The sequence below is a fragment of the Dioscorea cayenensis genome, chromosome 9, assembly GCF_009730915.1.
Source record: "Dioscorea cayenensis subsp. rotundata cultivar TDr96_F1 chromosome 9, TDr96_F1_v2_PseudoChromosome.rev07_lg8_w22 25.fasta, whole genome shotgun sequence".
Classification (NCBI taxonomy): domain Eukaryota; kingdom Viridiplantae; phylum Streptophyta; class Magnoliopsida; order Dioscoreales; family Dioscoreaceae; genus Dioscorea; species Dioscorea cayenensis.
Genome location: NC_052479.1, coordinates 1,909,481 through 1,928,547, shown reverse-complemented (window position 1 = coordinate 1,928,547; position 19,067 = coordinate 1,909,481). Strand labels below are relative to the sequence as shown.

General features: G+C 29.6%; 1 pseudogene; it reads left to right on the top strand.

Annotated features, from left to right (window-relative positions):
- The first annotated feature begins 859 nt into the window (after nt 1-859).
- On the top strand, nt 860-14,613 carry LOC120269093 (annotated as a pseudogene).
- Nucleotides 14,614-19,067: the final 4,454 nt, after the last annotated feature.

Genomic DNA, 19,067 nt, shown 5'->3' with positions numbered 1-19,067 from the left:
GTCGCCGTTTTCCTTTGGTTTCAAAGTCGGCGATGTCCTAACAAGTTCCATTGATGGCCGGAAAAGAAGGAGCTTCCGTCACACGACCACCGTTGCTTAATGGATCCAACTATCCATATTAGAAGGCTCGCATGAAGGCGTTTATCAAGTCTATTGATGAGAGTGCATGGATTTCTGTAGAAGAAAGATGGTCTCCTCCTACTCTAGTTGATGAAGACGACAACGTGATCATGAAGAAGAAAAGCTGTTGGAGTGTCGAAGACATGCGCAAAGCTAATGCTAATGGAAAAGCTCTAAATGCAATTTTTGGAGGTGTTGATGAGAACCAGTTCAAGTATATTGCAACATGCGAGAGTGCCAAGAAAGCTTGGGAGATTCTTCAAACCATTCATGAAGGGACCAACTTGGTAAGAGAATCTAAACTCCAAATGCTAACAACTATGTTCGAGAATCTCAGGATGAGAGAAGAAGAGACAATAGTCATGTTCAATGCAAAATTGATGGACATAGCAAATCAGGCCTACCAGCTCGGCAAGGAGTATTCAGATAAGAAGCTAGTCCGGAAGACACTTAGATCTCTCCCAAGAAGATTTGATGCTAAAGTTGCTCGCAATAGAAGAAGCAAAAAGATATCACAACTATGAGACTTGATGAGTTGATGGGATCTCTACAAGCATATGAGATGAATCGAATCCGGGTAGAAGAGAAGAAGATATAGCTCTAAAAAAATTAAAAGCAACAAGCCCAAAAAGAGATGCAATGCATCAAGACATAGAAGAAGAAGGAGAAATTGCCCTTTTGGCCAAGAAATTGTGCGAGATATTTTAGAAAAAAATTCGGGAAGAAGACAAAGCGGAAGATGCAGATCAATACTCACACTTCTTTACCAACTGACAGAGATTTCAGAAATTTCAGTGCTTTTGCAAGTCCTGTTACTAACATCGGTCTGCAACACCGAAAAAGTCGTTTATGAAGAAGTGATCGAAAACAATCTTCTTCATGGGTACCAACTTAGTCTGAAAAAAACTTGACAAGATGCTCATACAAAAACAAGAGTCTTGAAAAAAAGAGTTAAAAAGAATGTCAAGAAAAAGTTGAACAATCTCTGAAAAGACCATAAACTATATGAAGAAAGGAAAGGTCAAGATTGATGAGTTACCTTTTCAAACAAGTATGACACAACATCATATAGAAGAGACATCAGGAGACAAGATATGCAAAGTTGAAGCTGATTGTGTTCTATCTAATGCTCATGAATACAACCAAGTGAAGTATAACATGGAGAAGAGACAATATAGAAGACAAGTTCCTACATGCTTTCATTGTGGAAGAAGAGGGCATATAAGACCAAAGTGTCATCAACTGAAGGAAGATATGAGGAATCATAGAGTACTTGGAAAAGCAAAGAAGTGGATTCCGATATGTCACTATTGTGGTGTCAAAGGACACATCCGTCCAAGATGTTGGAAGATGAAGAAAGACATAAAAGAAAACAAAAATATGAGGCAAACTCCCTATACCAGAGAAAAGAAGAAAGAAAGCAAGAATGTATGGGTCAGAAAAGGAGATTTAGTGGGGTACTCTTCATCAAAAAGATCCTCGGAAGACAACTGGTATTTTGACAGTGGTTGTTCACGACATATGACAGGCAACAAAGGTTTTTTGATGAATTACAAAGAATGTCCAACTGGGCATGTGACTTTTGGAGATGGTCAGAAAAGTCAAGTAGTTGGAAAAGGAATATTGATGATTCCTGGGTATCCAAAATTGAAAAATATTCTGCATGTAGAGGGGCTGAAAGCAAATCTTCTAAGTATAAAATTAGTAAAATCTCAGCTCTACAAGTGTCCGGACAATGTAACGAGGGCAATACAATGGGACGCTTGGAATTGTTGCAAGTTGTGCCATGCATGGCTTGCCATGCTTTTTTGTAATTTTTTTTATGTAAATGGTTAAAATGGTACTTTCCAACCTTTCCAACATGTATAAGACGATTAGTTTCAGGGTATTTTTAGGGATAAAATAATATTTTTACTCTTCCCAACAAATTTAAACAATAAGTTAATATTATATTTTTGGGAATGAAATTTTAAGAAAAAACTATAAAATGACCATAAAGTTAACCTAACTATTTTAGTAATATCAAACTAGATAATATTTCTCTAATTCTCAAGCATTCAAGCTTTCAACTCTCAACTTCTTCATATTCAAGATTTAAAACTTGCAAGTAATAACTCCAATTTTTTTTTGTCAATTTCTCAAGTGCATTTAAAGAGAATTATTTACTCAATCTACTTCTTCAATTATTTTTAAAACAATTAAGATAACTCTAAACTTTGTTTTATAATTTTACATAATGTCCCTTTTTCCTACTTTCTTTACAATAAATTTTGATTTTATTTTATTTTTATGAAATTAATCTGAGTTTCGCTAATTCTCATACCCAAGTTTGTTAGTGAATCACCTAATATTATGATATTGTTGAAAACCAATTTGAAAAATTTATGATATTATTGAAATTACAACTTCACTTGTGCAATTTAATTAAAGGAATGTAAAAAAAAAATTTATCCTTGTCAAACTTCCGGAGGACGTAACATTTAAAAATGCACAACAAGAAGTATGCTCTGAGTTAACATGATCTTTCCTGAGTACAAATTAATATTAATGATTCATGTATTTAAAATTTAATTTTTAATAATGAAAAATGTAAAAAAATTACAAAATTTATTGTTTAAGATGAATATTTTTTTTATCTTTTCAAAAATCAAGCATATATTTGCAAAGATACTTCTTGAGAGTTTTAATCTGAATTAAATATAAAAAAAATACTATAATAAAATTACTTCTATACACACTTGAATGTTGAGAATAAGAGAGGATAAAAATGTTATAAAAAAACTAAACTTTTATTCACCCTCACTTCTTCATTCATTTTAATTAGAAAACAGAAAAAATTAAATTAATTATATTTGTATAAAATTTGTAAATTGAAAAGGTTTTTTAGAAATATATGTAAATATAGTTTTTATTAGAGATGATAATTATCCATTTTATAGGTTATATATATATATATACATATATAGATATTTGTTTTCATTGTATTGAATATATCTTCGTATTTTTTTTTATTGTATTTTATTTTTATAACTGGCTTTGGTTATAATTTGAAACATAATTTGACATAAATAATTATTTAAATCCAAAATAATTTTTAAAATTGTGCAAATAACTTCTAAAATACTCTTGTACTTACCCATGATTGTGACAAATATATTTAATGTTGAGCATGTGTATTTTACTTGGCATTGGAATATTAAGATTTTATATATTTATTTTGTTAAGATTTTTATTTTTGAGTTCTTGATTTTTATGTATTTGTTTTGTTAAAAGGTTTTATATTTCGAGGTTATATATTTCAATTGTATTGCAATGGATATTATATGGACTAACTTGCTACATAACCATGATAATACCATATATTTTGTAAAAATAAAAACTTGGTAATAGTTTTTAAAATTCTCATCTCTAGATCACTTGCTTATCAATAATAATTTTGTTAATGCTCTACAATCTTATATGTTTGAGAGTTCAAGATAATCGAATAATATAAAATGATTTAATTAGAATTTTAATTCAATGATTTTTCTTTATTTATTTACTTATATATGTCTGAGACGATGTCTTCCGCCTGCTTAGACTTTTACCTACTTTCTGCTTCTCTGTTTTATTAACTGCACTTTGTCCCCTCACTTCTGGATGAGAGGATTTAACTCTATGTACTTTTGTCTTTCCATTCAATAAATCAGTGGTTTATCCATTTTTTTTTAAAAAAAAAATGGAAGGACACAATAAAAAAAATCTTTTATTTTTATTTTGTTATAAAATATAACTAAAAAAATTATAAAACAGGAATAATGACAAATCCATATTATCATTGACGGTTTGGTCTATTGATGTTGCATCCCAACATACAGTGTTTATCTTGTTGAGAAAGTAGACTTCAGCTTATATAAGTGGATTGCACAAGTATTAAGAGCTCAGCTTCTCACTTATGCTGTTAGTAACACGTGGCTTGTTTACATTTAAAAAAATAAAAAATCCATATTATATCTTTTATATATATATATATATATATATATATAGAAGAAAACTATCAAAAGGATTTAATGAACGTTTTCACTTATTTTTCATACCACCTTGATTTTCCTTATCATTCAGTCACGAATGGTATGTTGTTACTAATATCAAGAGAATGACAAGCACTTATAAAGTGTTTTACAGATAATTCCTTTATATTTTATTCAATTACAAATCCCGTTTTAAAATATTTTCATATTTACCAGGCTGTCATTTATTTCCCCTTGGAAAAGTCAATCTTTTCATAAACATCCATCTATTTGATTTTACAATAAATAGTCATCCGTAAGAGAAATTATTTAAATTTTAAATATATAAGTTATTACTTTGAAGTCAAAAAATATTTTTATTGTTCATAAAAACATTTATAATAAATTTTAAAAAAATTGTCTTTTCTTCAGATGATCTAACCAATGAGATTAACATATCTTTAATTTGAGGTCCACTTTGTTGGATTTTTTTATAATTTTATTATTATTATTATTTTAACATCCTCACAACAACCTAAACAAGCTATTTTTCTTGTCCATAAAAGAGAAAACATGTTTCAAGGGGCTCTGTGGGCTTGTGCTAGGTGTTGGAAAAAAAAAACAAATTTTATGATTTTAACATAGGAAACAAACAGAGAAGTCTTTATTGCCACACCACAATGCCACGTTGGACCATTACCATATTGCCACCATTGATCACTCTTGATATACACCACTTGATGCACCAATATATAGTGATATATCATCTTCTATCTTATTATTTTTCTAATTAAGTTTAGAGTAACCATAAACATATCAACCTTGTTCACTATTATCTCTTAGGAATACTTTATTTTATTTTTATCTCTTGACTGTTTTATGTAGAGTCATCTAATTACTATTTATAGTTGAGCCTTATCTTTTTATGTATCTTATCACTATCCTTTGTATCTTATCTGTTATCACTTTATGTTTTTCTTAAAAGCTTTAATGATTTTTTTATTTTTATTAAAAAAAAAAAGTTGACAAACTTGAACTAAAAATAATATTATAAAACTTTATTAATTGATGCCCATGTCACAACTCAGCAACACATGCATGACATTGAAAAACAAAGCGAGGGGAAAAATGTTTTCCAAGGTTATGATCACATGACAATGTTTTCTTGTTTCAAAGTTTTCACACTTGTCTGGTTATCAAGTTTTTTTTAGTGTTTGTTATTATATATAGAGATAAATATACATACACACATTTAAGTTTTAATGTTATGAATTTGATCATCATGATCCAATTTATGTGCTGTTATTGTGTGTGCATGTTCATGAATTAAACATAATTAAGATAAGATTTTTTTTTTACTTTAAATTAAATACATATGAATATAAAATCATATATAATTCATCGGTTGGACCAAATACATAGCATTTCATCAATTATAATTTTCTCTGATATTGTTCCTTAAATATATATATATATATATATATATATATATTAATTCTATAGATAAAAGCTTTGATAAAAATTATTTTGAAATAGTAGCATCCCATTAATGCCCCCCCCTGATGGGGTAGGTGAGAAATTATTCCTTTATATTTTCTTCAATCACAAATACCCCCATTTTCCAAATATGCCCAAGAAAACCTTAAGCTGAGAAAGCATGGGTTGGTCACATATTTCCTTAAAAAGAGTTTAATAGCTTCGTGTTGGTTTTACAATGATTAGTCCTTCCTAGGATAAATTATTTGAATTTTAAATATATAATTTATTATTTTGGAGTCAAAATATTTCTATTATTCTTAAATATATTTATAATATATTATTAAAAAAAATTATTAGTTCTTAAAATCATAATAGATTTGACTAATGAAATTTATAAATCTTTCAGATTTATAAATTTCATTAGTCAAATCTATTCTGATTTTAAGAACTAAATAATTTTACGGAATAAAATGAAATTAGAGTTCTAATTTTATTTTTAGTTTTATTTTTGTTTTTAACTTGGTGTATATATGATGTATGCAAGTCTTTAATTTTATAGCCTTTGAGGTTAGATTAATAAACTTAGTTATTATGGAGATGTGTACTCTCTTATTTGGATATGGATTTGATTTTTATCCACATTAAGGTGTTTTCTCATATCTAATGTGGTTTGTATCTATTTATATGGTGATTATTAATACCTAAAGAGTTGTAACTTTGGGTAGAGTTATATTATCCACCTCTCTAGGGATTATAACGTAGTGGGATTTATCAAATGTCGGAATTGTTCCAATGCACCGTCCAAGTAGTCGTTCGTAATATGTAATTGTCGTAATATTTTTATAATATATGTTATCTTTTTCGTTCATTTAGAATATGATATGTGTTTTTTTTTATTATTGAAAATGATATATTTAGAAAGAATTTAAATTAGAAAATATAAGGACTTAAACGTAAAATATTATATTAAAAAACCATTATAAATTTTAAATAGGGTAGTGACAAAAAAAATTAATTTAAAAAAATTATAAGGGCTAAAACGTAAAATATTATAATAAAAAACTGTTGTAAAATTTATATAGAGTTGTAAAAAAATTAATTTAAAAAACTTATAAGGTTGTAAATGTAAAATATCATATATAAAACTATTATAAAATTAAAAAAATTAATAATAACCCATGTGCAAAAAATACCATGTATGATAGTTTTTGCGCATTTTAGTAATTAATTTAAAAAATGCTTATTTTGATAAATAATTTTAAAAATATGCAATATTAAAAAAAGCCTTAAAATGGGTTTAAAATTTTTATTTTTATTTTTTAGCAATAATAAATAAATAAAATACCCATCTAAGAGGTGGGCACGGGCCGTTTGGTAATCCGCTAGTGACCCGGCAGGCCGGTTGATTGACCCGTAACTGGCCCGTACTGTAGACAAGCCGGTCATGGGCTGGGGCAAGCCCAACCCGTGACCGGGTGGGTTGACCAGCTGGGTTCAAACTCGGTTTGGAACCGGGTTGGACCTGTCGGGCCGAGTCAAACCCGGTTCCAAACCCATGAGTTACAATCTAATTTGGATAGCAAAAACTCAACCACTTGAGCTACAATTTCTTTCAAACATTTATTGCAAACAATTATATATAGATAGATGTAGGATATGGATCAAAATATTTTACATATATTTTTCATATAGATATAGGATATCAATCAGTAAAATATCAAAGTATCAAACAATAAATTTTCATAAATATTTTTTTAAAAAATAATTATTTTGTTAATCGTATTTTGGCTCATAAGCACTAAGTCTCTACACATGCACACTCTTAAATTCTCTTAAATATGGGCACTCTTATTTGTCACATATATATTATATTATTTTGTTTCAATTTATAAAATAAAAAAATAAAATTACAAAAAATTGTTTTTGAATTATGTATATCAATTTGTAAAAAAGGAATATCTTTGAATAATAGTTAACACCATATTATTTTGATTAATAACTTTTTTTCAATGATAACATGATGAGCACAATAATAACCCTATAGTTAGAGACCAAAGTGAAATCTAGAGACAACCCTAATTATAATAAATAAATAAGTTGATGATAATTTCAATTTAAAATTAGAATACTACTTGATATGTAATTTTTGTTGCATTTAAAAAAGTGTGCTAATAATTTAATTTGATAGATAAACAAATCAAAATGTAACTTTTTTTATTCTTTTTAAAATTGTTTTGATATGTCTTAAAGTTTTTAAGTTATTATAAATTATTTTAAATTTTTTGTTGTTTGGGATTAAATTTAAAAAATATTTTGCAACTTGATATATATTTATTTATGTTTTATATTAAAACAAGAAAGATTTGCAGATCAATTAGTTAATGTGACTATTTTAAGTAAAGTTTTAGGTTCAAACCCTATCATGACACTAACTTTTTGTTATTTAACAACTTTTATCTTAATCTCAATTTTTTTAGTTAATTTATTTTTTTTCTAGAAAAATTTTTCTGAATTTTTTTCTATCTTTGAATTTTTCAGAATTTTTTTCATATTTTTTTCATAATTTTTCAGAATTTTATTAGCTTTTTTAATTATTTTATCTGGCGGGCCCAACACGCCGGCCGATTCCGGGCCCGCTTGTTGTGACCCGGACCTGCTGAGTCAGACGGGCTAACCCGGCCTGGCGGATTCCATATCTAGTCGGGCCGAATCCGGGTTAGTGGGCCGGTGAACCGCAATCCTGCGGGTCGGGCCCATCGGACGATTAACCGGCCCGTGCCCATCACTGCCGTCTTAATTTACTGTTTTATTATTTTATTATTTTTGGAGAATCTTTTGTTGTAAAAGTCTACATCGTCAGCCATGTGTTCCTCGTTGCTGACACAACCATGTGTGTTTTGCTTTTTTTACATGTCCGGGTTTGATTTAGCAAAGTTTTTAACCTGGTTTGTTCAATTCAAATTAAAATTGTTTTTATATTCGGACAAAAACTAACCCTAACTACCACTTACTCCTTCCGTTCATTTTTATCTATTATAAACCCATATTTTTTTTATCTATCATTCTTTAACATCAAAAAACATATATTATATTTTTTCAAAATTACCTTAACACTCAATTCAAATGTGAAGATATAAATTAGAGATATTTTCGAAAGATAACAAACTTTTTATAAAAATTTGTGAAATAACTAAATTTATTTGTATGTGAGATTCAATTAATCACAAAAGATAAAAAAAAATTAAGGGAGTACAATGATACAGTTTTTGTATGTTACTATTTCAATTTAATACATATTCCCTTCGTTCCTTTTTTATTTGCCATAAATCTATATTTCTTTTTATCTGTCCTTTTCTAATATTAAAAAGGAATTATTATTTTATTCCCAAAATTACCCTTAACACTTTATTTATTTATTTTTTTATAATTAAATATGAGAGATAAATGTGAAGAAATAAATTAAGGGTAATTTTGGAAAAATAACTAATTTTTTATAAAATTATGTGAAAAACTAAATTTATTGGTATGTGAGATTCAGTTAATCACGACAGATAAAAAGTAACGGAGAGAATATTATATAAAATAACCCGGTGATATTGGTCTTATTGCGAAGAATGAATATCAGATATTTTAAAAATCTCATATTCGAGTTTCATTAAACTTAATGGTTATAATGAGTTTTTGGTTATAGTTGCAAATTTACTACTTAAATTTCATAACGATGTGTGATAGCATACAAAATGGATGATTGATTCTAGGTCCATAAACATGCACATGATAATTAGGGGAAAATATTCTAAATTTCACTGTAGTTTGTGTCTTTCTCAATTTGATACATGTGGTTTGATTGTTAACACTTTTGTATCCTATTATTTTAACCATTTTCAAAAAAATACTAAAACACTTAACCGTGGCATTTAAAACATGTGAATTTACTTTTTTATCATTATAAGTTTAAATAATCAATTTTTCATAACAGATTTTGTGTTTTTTTTAATAATAAATTCATAATAGTAAAAACGGTAAAACCATGTGTTTTTAAATACCATGTTAATAAAAATTAACTGATTAATTATTTCAGTATTTTTTTTTTTTTTGCAAACGATTAAAATCAGAGTATTAAAGTATTATCAATTAAATCACATGAGACATAAGGCAAATCACATAATAATTAGATTCCAGAAAAAGACTAACTAAACAGTGAAATATCAAAATTAACAAAAATTTACGTGCAAATATCATGGGATGAGAGGGTAAAACCGTCTTTACAGCCATGCATCGTCCCCTCTATATAAGCCCACATTTGGGCTCACGTTTTTATTATATCCAAAAGAAAGTGTAGTTTCTTTGAAGAAACGGTCACGATGAAGAGGCTTCTCATCTGACGGCTGTCGTCGCTTCAACGTAGAGCTTTCTCAAAGCTCGCGGAAGCTGAGGTGCTTCATGTAGAAAGTTCGAACATTATTCCAAGAATGCCCCCGTTTGATTACTCGCCGCCGACGTCGGAGATCCTTCGTGGGTTTAGAGGAAGCTCAACCCTACCATGGTGCACCTTTACAAGAACCCTGTGCGTTCTCCTTCTCTTCTTCTTCTTTTTTTTCTTGTCTTTTTTTTTTTGAAGAATTAAATTTAAGTTTATGGGTTTAGAGGAAGCTCTGAATTTTGAATATGAAAAAAGATTTTATTTTATTTTATTATTATTATTATTTTATGATTATACAGTTCTGATTGGTGGAGATTTCATTTTCTTATTTTTTTTTATTTTTTTTATTTTTTTGAAAGAGGTGCAAGTAATGGTAATTTCAAGCTTTTGTAGGGGGTTTGATGCAATTGTTAAGCTAGTGGAAGGAGTGAAGCTCTAGTGGTGTTAAACGGCAGTGCCGGCCCGGCGTAGCATTTAGTTTTTTTTATTTCTATTTAAGGATAAAAAAAATAAAAAAATAAAAAATTTGTTTTGTTTTTAGCTGGGCTTCACTCCGGGTGACCCGGTCTCTTTATTGCTTTGGCTTATGATGACCCGGTTTCTTTATTGCTTTTTATTTTTGGTAGTTTTCTTTTCAATGGGGTTGAGGTTTTTATTTTTATTTTTTTCTTTTCTAAAACAAATCTAAAAATTTAAATATATATATATATATGAATAATAATTGAGTTGACATTTTAAAATAATCGTGCTCATAAATATTGAAAGCAAATTAAATATAAAATGATATTAATTTTAATGAAGATAAAATATCTCTTCTCAGAAAGTCATTCAAGTTACTATAACTGGTGCACTTCTGTACCCATTTTGTTTATCGACTTTATCAAAAAAAAAAAATCTCAAAACTTGGGTTGAGAGATATGAAAAGAGGTAAGCCCTTGCAAACATAAGAATTCACACTCAAAGACACTTAATCTCTATTAGTTGGACAAACTGGTTGGTATGGTATATTTATTTTTCATTTCAAAAGTTTAAATTTTGTGTAAACTATCTATTTTCACTCTCAAAACCTTGATGTTAATTAAGAGCCGTGTAAAGAGATAAGTCTCTGCGAATATAAAAATTCGAAATTAAAAAAATTACTTAAACCTCTACAAGTAGACCAACTTGGTTAGTATATTTATTTTTTATTTCAAAAGTTTAGATATTTAGAACAGTTGTTTTCACATATCATATTAAAAATTATTTAATAAATTTTGTGTAAGGTATCTTTTTCACTTATATATAAAATACAACTTAAAAATCTAAAATATATGTATTATTAATCTATCTTCATATCTTTTTTAAAATTTATTTTAAAATATTAGTTTAAACATATCAGTTTATTATGGTAAATTTATTCAATTTCAAATATATATTAATATTTTTTTAATATATATGAACAAGTTACGTGTTATTATCACATACTTCTATTTTGTTCAACTACGGATTTGACCTCTAGTCTTTTTTGACATACAGAACACCTGATGTCACTAATATGAGTTATTAGTTGCACTTGCATCTGAAATTTTATCATATATTTAATTAAAAATTATTTAATAAAATTAGTTTTATTTGTTTAGGATTATTTTACTTGTTTACATATAATTAAAAATATTTAGTTAATTTTCAACTATAAGTGAATATTAGTGGGATGAAAAAACAAGGAAAGTTGTAGCTTGGTGGGCCAGGTTGGCCGAGGATGGTACGGTGCCATTATCTTTCATCGTACCGGCATAACAGACCCTATTCGCACTTTAGTGAGGGATATTTTTGGGTAAATTTTTTTCTTTAATTATAAATTTCTGATTTGAACTTTTTCCAATTTTAGAAATTTAAAATTTCTTTTTACAACCATTGTAACTAATAAAAGTTTAAAAATAAAAAAATTAAATCAATGGTTTATCTATTTTTATAAAAAAAAATAAAAAAAAATAAAAGTGTAAAAAAGTTTGATAACTGAGTAGTAAGTAACCCCAATTTTGAGCCTTTTTATTTTCTTATGGTGTTTAAATGTTTACACAATACGGAAAAAATAGTATGAAACGTGAATTCAAACTTTTTAAGGGATTAATTAAAAAAAACATAAAAAACAACAGGAGCAAATTTTTTAATAATTAGAATTAACTAAAAATCTTAAAATTTGTAAAAGAGAATAGTAAAAAATCAAATTATTGTTCTCGTGTCACTCTCACTACAAAATGCTTGATTTATGAAATATTCATTATCTATATTTGGAACGACACAACACGCAATGTAAAGTTAAAAATTATCAAGGAGTAGTTTGTAAAAGACGTAAATTTGAATTAAAATAATTTAATGGGGTGAATTGTAAAAATAAAAAAAAAAGTTCGTTTTTACAGTTGAACGTTGTGGCGGGGAAGATGCAGTACTTGTTTGATGAGACTGGCCGGCGTTACCTCGACGCATTCGGCGGCATTGCGACGGTTGGCTGCGGCCATTGCCACCCGGAAGTCATCGACGCCATTATCGACCAGATTTCGCCGTTCTCTACTTAAACCATGCCATTGCCGATTTCGCCGAAGCTTTGGCTTCCAAGATGCCTGGTAACCTCAAGGTACTATTTTTATTTCAATATCAAGCATTGTTTCATGGATTTTGTATGGTTATTGAATTGTCTATTGATGTGTAGGTTGTGTTCTTCACGAATTCCGGCACCGGAGCGAATGAATTGGCGATGTTGACGGCAAGGCTTTATACAGGTTGCCTGGATATTATATCACTTTGAAATGGATATCATGGCAATGCTCCAACTACCATGGCTGCTACTGCTCACTCCAACTGGAAATTCAATGTTGTGCAGGTATATATATTACTATCAGTTCAAATTTATGCAACCAATTAGATGCAATTCGTAGAGTTTGAATAAAAATTTAGCAGTATTAATTTACTAGATCGCAATAACATAGTCTCTGTTTCTGTTTCTGGTGAAGTGTTTTTGTGTAATATGAACTTGATTTTTTGGCAAGCAGACTGGAGTGCACCATGCAGTGAGTCCGGATCCATACAGGGGTGTTTTTGGTTCAGATGGAGAGCAATATGCTAAAGATGTTCAAGGAATTATAGATTTCGGAACTTCTGGACAAGTTGCTGGTTTCATCTCTGAAGCTATTCAAGTATATCATCTGTAACTAAATTCTCTTTTTCCTTGTATTTTTATCAGTAGATTTAAACATCGGCATATGTTTGTAACAACATGGTGTTGGTGGAGTTGTGGAATTAGCACCACTTTACTTGCCTGCTGTCTATAACATTATAAAGAAAGCCGGAGGACTCTGTATTGCCGATGAAGTCCAAGCAGGATTTGCTCGCACAGGAAGCCATTTTTGGGGATTCGAAGCTCACGGTGTTGTGCCCGACATGGTGACAATGGCAAAGGTGCATTATCTGTTTTACGTATATTTATCGCAGGTGGTTTTTAATCGAAACTGATTAAATTTTGTTTCTGTGTATTGTCAGGGTATCGGAAATGGTATACCTCTCGGTGCCGTAGTTACAACTCCAGAAATAGCTCAAGTTTTGGCACGTCGAATATACAACAATACATTTGGTGGCAATCCTGTGTGCACTGCTGGAGGACATGCTGTTCTTAAAGTACTTGAGAAAGAAAAACTTCAAGAGATGCTTTCATTGTTGGATCTTACTTGAAAGATCGTCTCGAAGCACTTCAGGAAAAGCATGACAGTAAGTTTATCATTTAAAAGTAGGATGATCATATCTAATTGCTACTTGAAAGAATGACATGTTAGCATTACAATGTTCGGTTCTATGTTGTAGTCATCGGCGGACGACGTGAGGGGAAGAGGTTTGATGCTTGGAGTTGAGCTGGTCACTGATCACAAACTAAAAACTCCTGCCAAAGCTGAAACTCTACATATCATGGAAGAGATGAAAGGTTTCTTCCCTTGCCTTTATATGATGAATCATTCATAATTTAGTTGCCTGAAGATCAATAGGAGGTAGAAAACAAGAAATTTACATGTTTTTACATAAGCTTAAAAGCAAACCAGTTCGAATTGTTCTAAATCATTTTCTGCTTCTACCACAAACCTCACAAAAATCAAGCTCCTAAAAAACGGGTCGGGTCATTAATGGAGCTAAATCACAAAATAACTCAAAGGCACATTACACAAGCTCCTCGATCTCTGGAAGGAAATGAAATACCAACTCTTTTATAATATAATGATCATTCATGATTTAGTCACTGAATCAAATAAATTCCGATGAACTTAACATTTTTCTTCTTACAGAAATGGGTGTTTTGGTCGGGAAAGGCGGGTTCTATGGAAATGTGTTCAGGATTCTTCCTCCTCTTTGCTTCACTAAAGACGATGCTGGTATTACTCTTTGCTTACATTGTTTATTATTATTATTATTATTATTATTATTGTTATTGATTAGATTCTTTTCCGACAATTTTAACAATTTCAATCTCATTCTTTTGATCTTTCAAGATTTCCTTGTGGATACAATGGACCTTGCAATGTCCCAGCTGTGAAATCTCTTTCTCTCCAGATGTTGTTTAACTGCCATTAGTCAATAAGAGCAAGAGCAAGAGCAAGAGCAACATATGAACTTATTTTGTTGTCTCTGTATGATGATATGGTGATGAGTTGCCAGCTTGTATCTACATTGTCCAGTCATTGTTCCTTTTGTTTTTTTGGCTGTTTGATTATGTATTATATTGCTGGTCCTTGTTATTATGGATCTAATGTCTTTGTAATTTCCAATCTTGATGCTATTTTGGAGGCCATGTAGTTTTTGTAATTCCTTGTTCTTTGATGTTATTTTCATTGTGATGTTTTTTCTTTTCTAGAAAAAATTGATAAATCACATTTATTCATTCATGGAAAAGATGAATGCAAAAAGATTATAATAGGAACAAGTAAAAGAGTGATAAGATTAGTGATGTCAAATGCGTCACAGCGACCCAAATTTCAAGACACCGTAAGATGAGAGTCGTGCTTGGCCCAAGCACGGTACAAGATCTGCGTTTCTGCCAGCACGCCCATACCCCTCAGCCAGGCTAGGGCTAGGGGTTTCATGCTGCTGCTTTAGCTAACACTACCAAAGACGCCTAAACGTAGTGTTTTTATCGGTATATTTTTTTTGTTTTTAATCAATAAGGCTTTTTAGTCTATGCTTTTTAATTTTAAGATATTTTTATTTTTAAGTTAATTTTAGGGCATTTTTTATATTTTTTTGGGGTTTAAAAATAAAAATATAAATATAATATAACCTGGTCGAAGACGTGTCGGGCCAACCTTGGTGGTTGGTCAGTCGGCTGCACCGAAAGCACGCATAGTGCATGGGTCAGAGTTAGCTCTGGGCCCACGGCCTCGCTTGACACCACTCAGATAAGCATGGTGAGCAACATTATTTTTAATGTATATAATCGTGTTTAATTTTAAAAAATAAAAAAATTTAACTGCTTTTTGAAAATTGATCAAGATGACAATCGAGTTGCAAATAGGAAGGTCATGATTCAAATCCCTCCCTTAGTAGAGACTGCTTTACGACTCGCTCACGTATCTATTCATCCTGGATTTTTATACTCAGATATATATCAGTACAACAGCTCGAAAGATTGCTTAAGACTATTTATATTAATAAAAACTCAGCTTTGTCACCTATTATTCTATTTGGTTCTTTTCAGTTGGATCATTGAAACAACCAATCCTTTTTATATTGTTTTTAGTTTAAATATTATAAAAATATTTTTTTAATAATATAAATAAGTTTTATCAAAAATGTGTATAAATAAAAAAATTAATTTTTTTAATGCACTTGTGTTCTCATTATGAAGAACTTGAAAAATTATAAACATTTTTATATAGAAAAATCTGATCTAATGCCAATAAATCAAGAAATAATTAAATTATGAAACTATGTTTTAATTAATCTTCTTCACTCAAAACTTGGGGAAAAAAAATTTGTAAAACTTTGTTAAACAAAATTTTATTATTATTATTATTATTTTCATTTTGACATGACCACGGTAGCCGAACACTAGTTTTTTATTTATATTTTAATAAATATAAATATTTTTACATAGATGAAGTGGATGTATAATGGGACATGGGAGTGTTAGTGCCTCGTTACTCCAATACAAAATCAGTGCCCGCCAAGTGACCAGACCAAGCACTGAAATGTATGCTCACACACCCAACACCAAAATCCCTACTCACTCTGTCAGTCATGAGTCATGTTATTTTATTTCATTTTTTTTACTTTTATTTTATTTAATCACCTACATAAATATTCATAAACCCGGATATTGGACTCTACTTAGACCGCCTGTGAAAGCATGTAAAAGAGCCATGTGATCGGAAAAAGGTGGATATTTACAGGAATAAGGTCTCTCGGTGAAGTCCTATAATTTTCTAAATGATGGTGATTACGCCACCCTGCGTGAAGTTTTTTTCTAACACACACATGCCCACTCAAGATCAATCTTTCAATCACTGCTGTGGAAGTAATAAAAATTCTTTTTCTTGAGAATCTCGCAAAAAATAAAGGCAACAAGCTCCCCACTACTACCTCACTACTCCGCTTAATGTGTCACTATGAGATCGAACCTGCTGATCATCTCTTCCTCGCAGCGCTCTTTTGTTAAACTTGTTTGGGCTTATTTTTGCAACCTTTGGCATTTGCCAGAGAGACCTAGCTTGATGAGTTCACTTTGGGAGTCGTGGAGGATATCGGTTCAGCCTTCTTCAAGTGTTATGGGAGACTTAGTTACTAAAGCAATTTGTGTGGAATGTGTGGCTTGCTATAAACGATCGTATTTTTAATGATCTTGCCTTGCCTGCTCATTTTACTCTTTTGAAAATTGTCCGTATGTTGTTATCCTGGATCTCATCTGTTACAGGGGTGCTAAAGAGAAATCGATCGACTCCACGGGCGCACTCATTCGCACAAGTATGGAGTTCTTAGGAACTCGTCGTCGCGAACTCACCGGCGTTCTAGCGCTTTAAGGATGTTCGGGACCTGGTATGTGGCTAAAAATTTGACTATTCGATTTTGAGGGTCTCTGAGGAACCGCTCGCTCTCCTCTTCACCGATTTTGTATTTTAGCTTTTTTGTTGCTTAACCACATCTAGATGTGACCTGTCAGCTTCTTTTCTTGTTTCCATGTCGTTTCTTAGAGGTTTTTGTTCTGTTTCAGTTATAATATAAGTGGTTTATCCACTTTTTAAAATAAATAATAATAATAAATATTCATAAAAAATATAATAGTTTAATATGATAACATAAGATCCTAAACAATAACTAAATATAATATAATAAAATAAAATAAAAACTACTTGATATGAATTTTTATCTTTTTTATAAATATTAATAAATCAAATGTTAGTACTATATATGCATGGATTTTTTTATAAAATATTTCACATGTGCTCACACTCACACGGTTGGTATTTCTATGACTTGTTTAACCTTAGCATTAAAAATAAATAAATAAATAAAGTGCTTAATAGTTGAGGACATGTGAATTATAAAGCCTATATCATAGATTCATATGGCCCAAGCAAACATCCATGCTTGCATGTGAGCTTCATGTCTCACAACAATCAAAAAGGAACACACACTGAGCTTGGTTGTAAAGTTGGTCCATTCTTAGTTTTAACTTTTAACTTTAACTTGTCTTTTCAAACATTCCTAGGATGTGTTTGAAATTGTTTTACGGAATATATATATATAATTTAAAATATATATATATATATATATATATATATATATATTGTTGTAAATTTATTTTAATTAATGCTAACTAAAGTAAATATTTCAAACTAAACTTCTATTTTTGAAAACACAGTCAAAGAAGCACACTGAGTTTAGTTGTGAAGTTGGTCTATCCTAGGTTATAATTTTTGACTCATCTTTGAAACTTTCCTGGCATGTGTTTGCAATTATTTTACGGAATATATATATATATATTGTAGAAAATTTATTTTAATTAATGTTAACTAAAGTAAATGTTTTAAACTAAACTTCTATTTTTAAAACTATTAATAGATGTTTATTAATTATTAGTTTTAAAAACAATTAAAGTGTTAAATATTATAAAAATTATGGTTAGTGGGATGATTTTAGGGTGTTTGTAGATTTTGTGATATATGGAATAACTCTCACGCTAAGCTTTATCACAAAGAATAATGAGAGAGGTTAACATATTTAAACGCATGCGATTATTAATCATTCGACTCTTCTAACGTATTTATCAAAACATAACAATAAAAAATATATATATTTAAGATGCCTTATCCATATCATCACACTTTACCTCAGTAAACATCCAAGCTGTTTCTCTTATATATAAACACACTAAATATAAATCCCTTCTCTTTCTCACATTTATTCTCTATGAGAAGCGTTACAATTACAAAAATAATATCTTATTTTAAATTAAATAAAAAAATAATTTAAAAAAATAATCTTAATATTTGCAATTGAAATCCCACGGAACGCCCTGTAATAACAAGAAATAAAAATATTAACAAATTTTATGATTCAAGAAAATATATATGCTTTTTCAAAACAATGTATATCTGTTTTAAAATATCAAAAATAGATAAATGAATGATTGCAACAAAAATCTAGGGGAGAATGAACTTTTATAAAATAGAATGATGATAAATTATAAAACACTTATAAAATAAGTAATAGAAATAAATGAAATCTTTCCATACTAAATATTTTTGAGTCAACTGAGAGATATGCTTATTTATTACTAATTAATTAATGAATTATATATATAATTCTTTTCACATTGTTTTCCCTCAATGCGTGTAATATTGGTGGGTGAGAAGGAATCCACTAGCCACCACATTTGATTTTTATTGTCCATAAAACAACCACTTCTATGATTTGGTTTTGCTAGTTCATCAATGCACCTTATCCACAAAAAGCACACACATCGCATGCATAATTAATTTATATTTAGCCACTAATTTAAAGCTAAGAAGAGTGTTTAGATTTATCATGTTCTCAAGAAA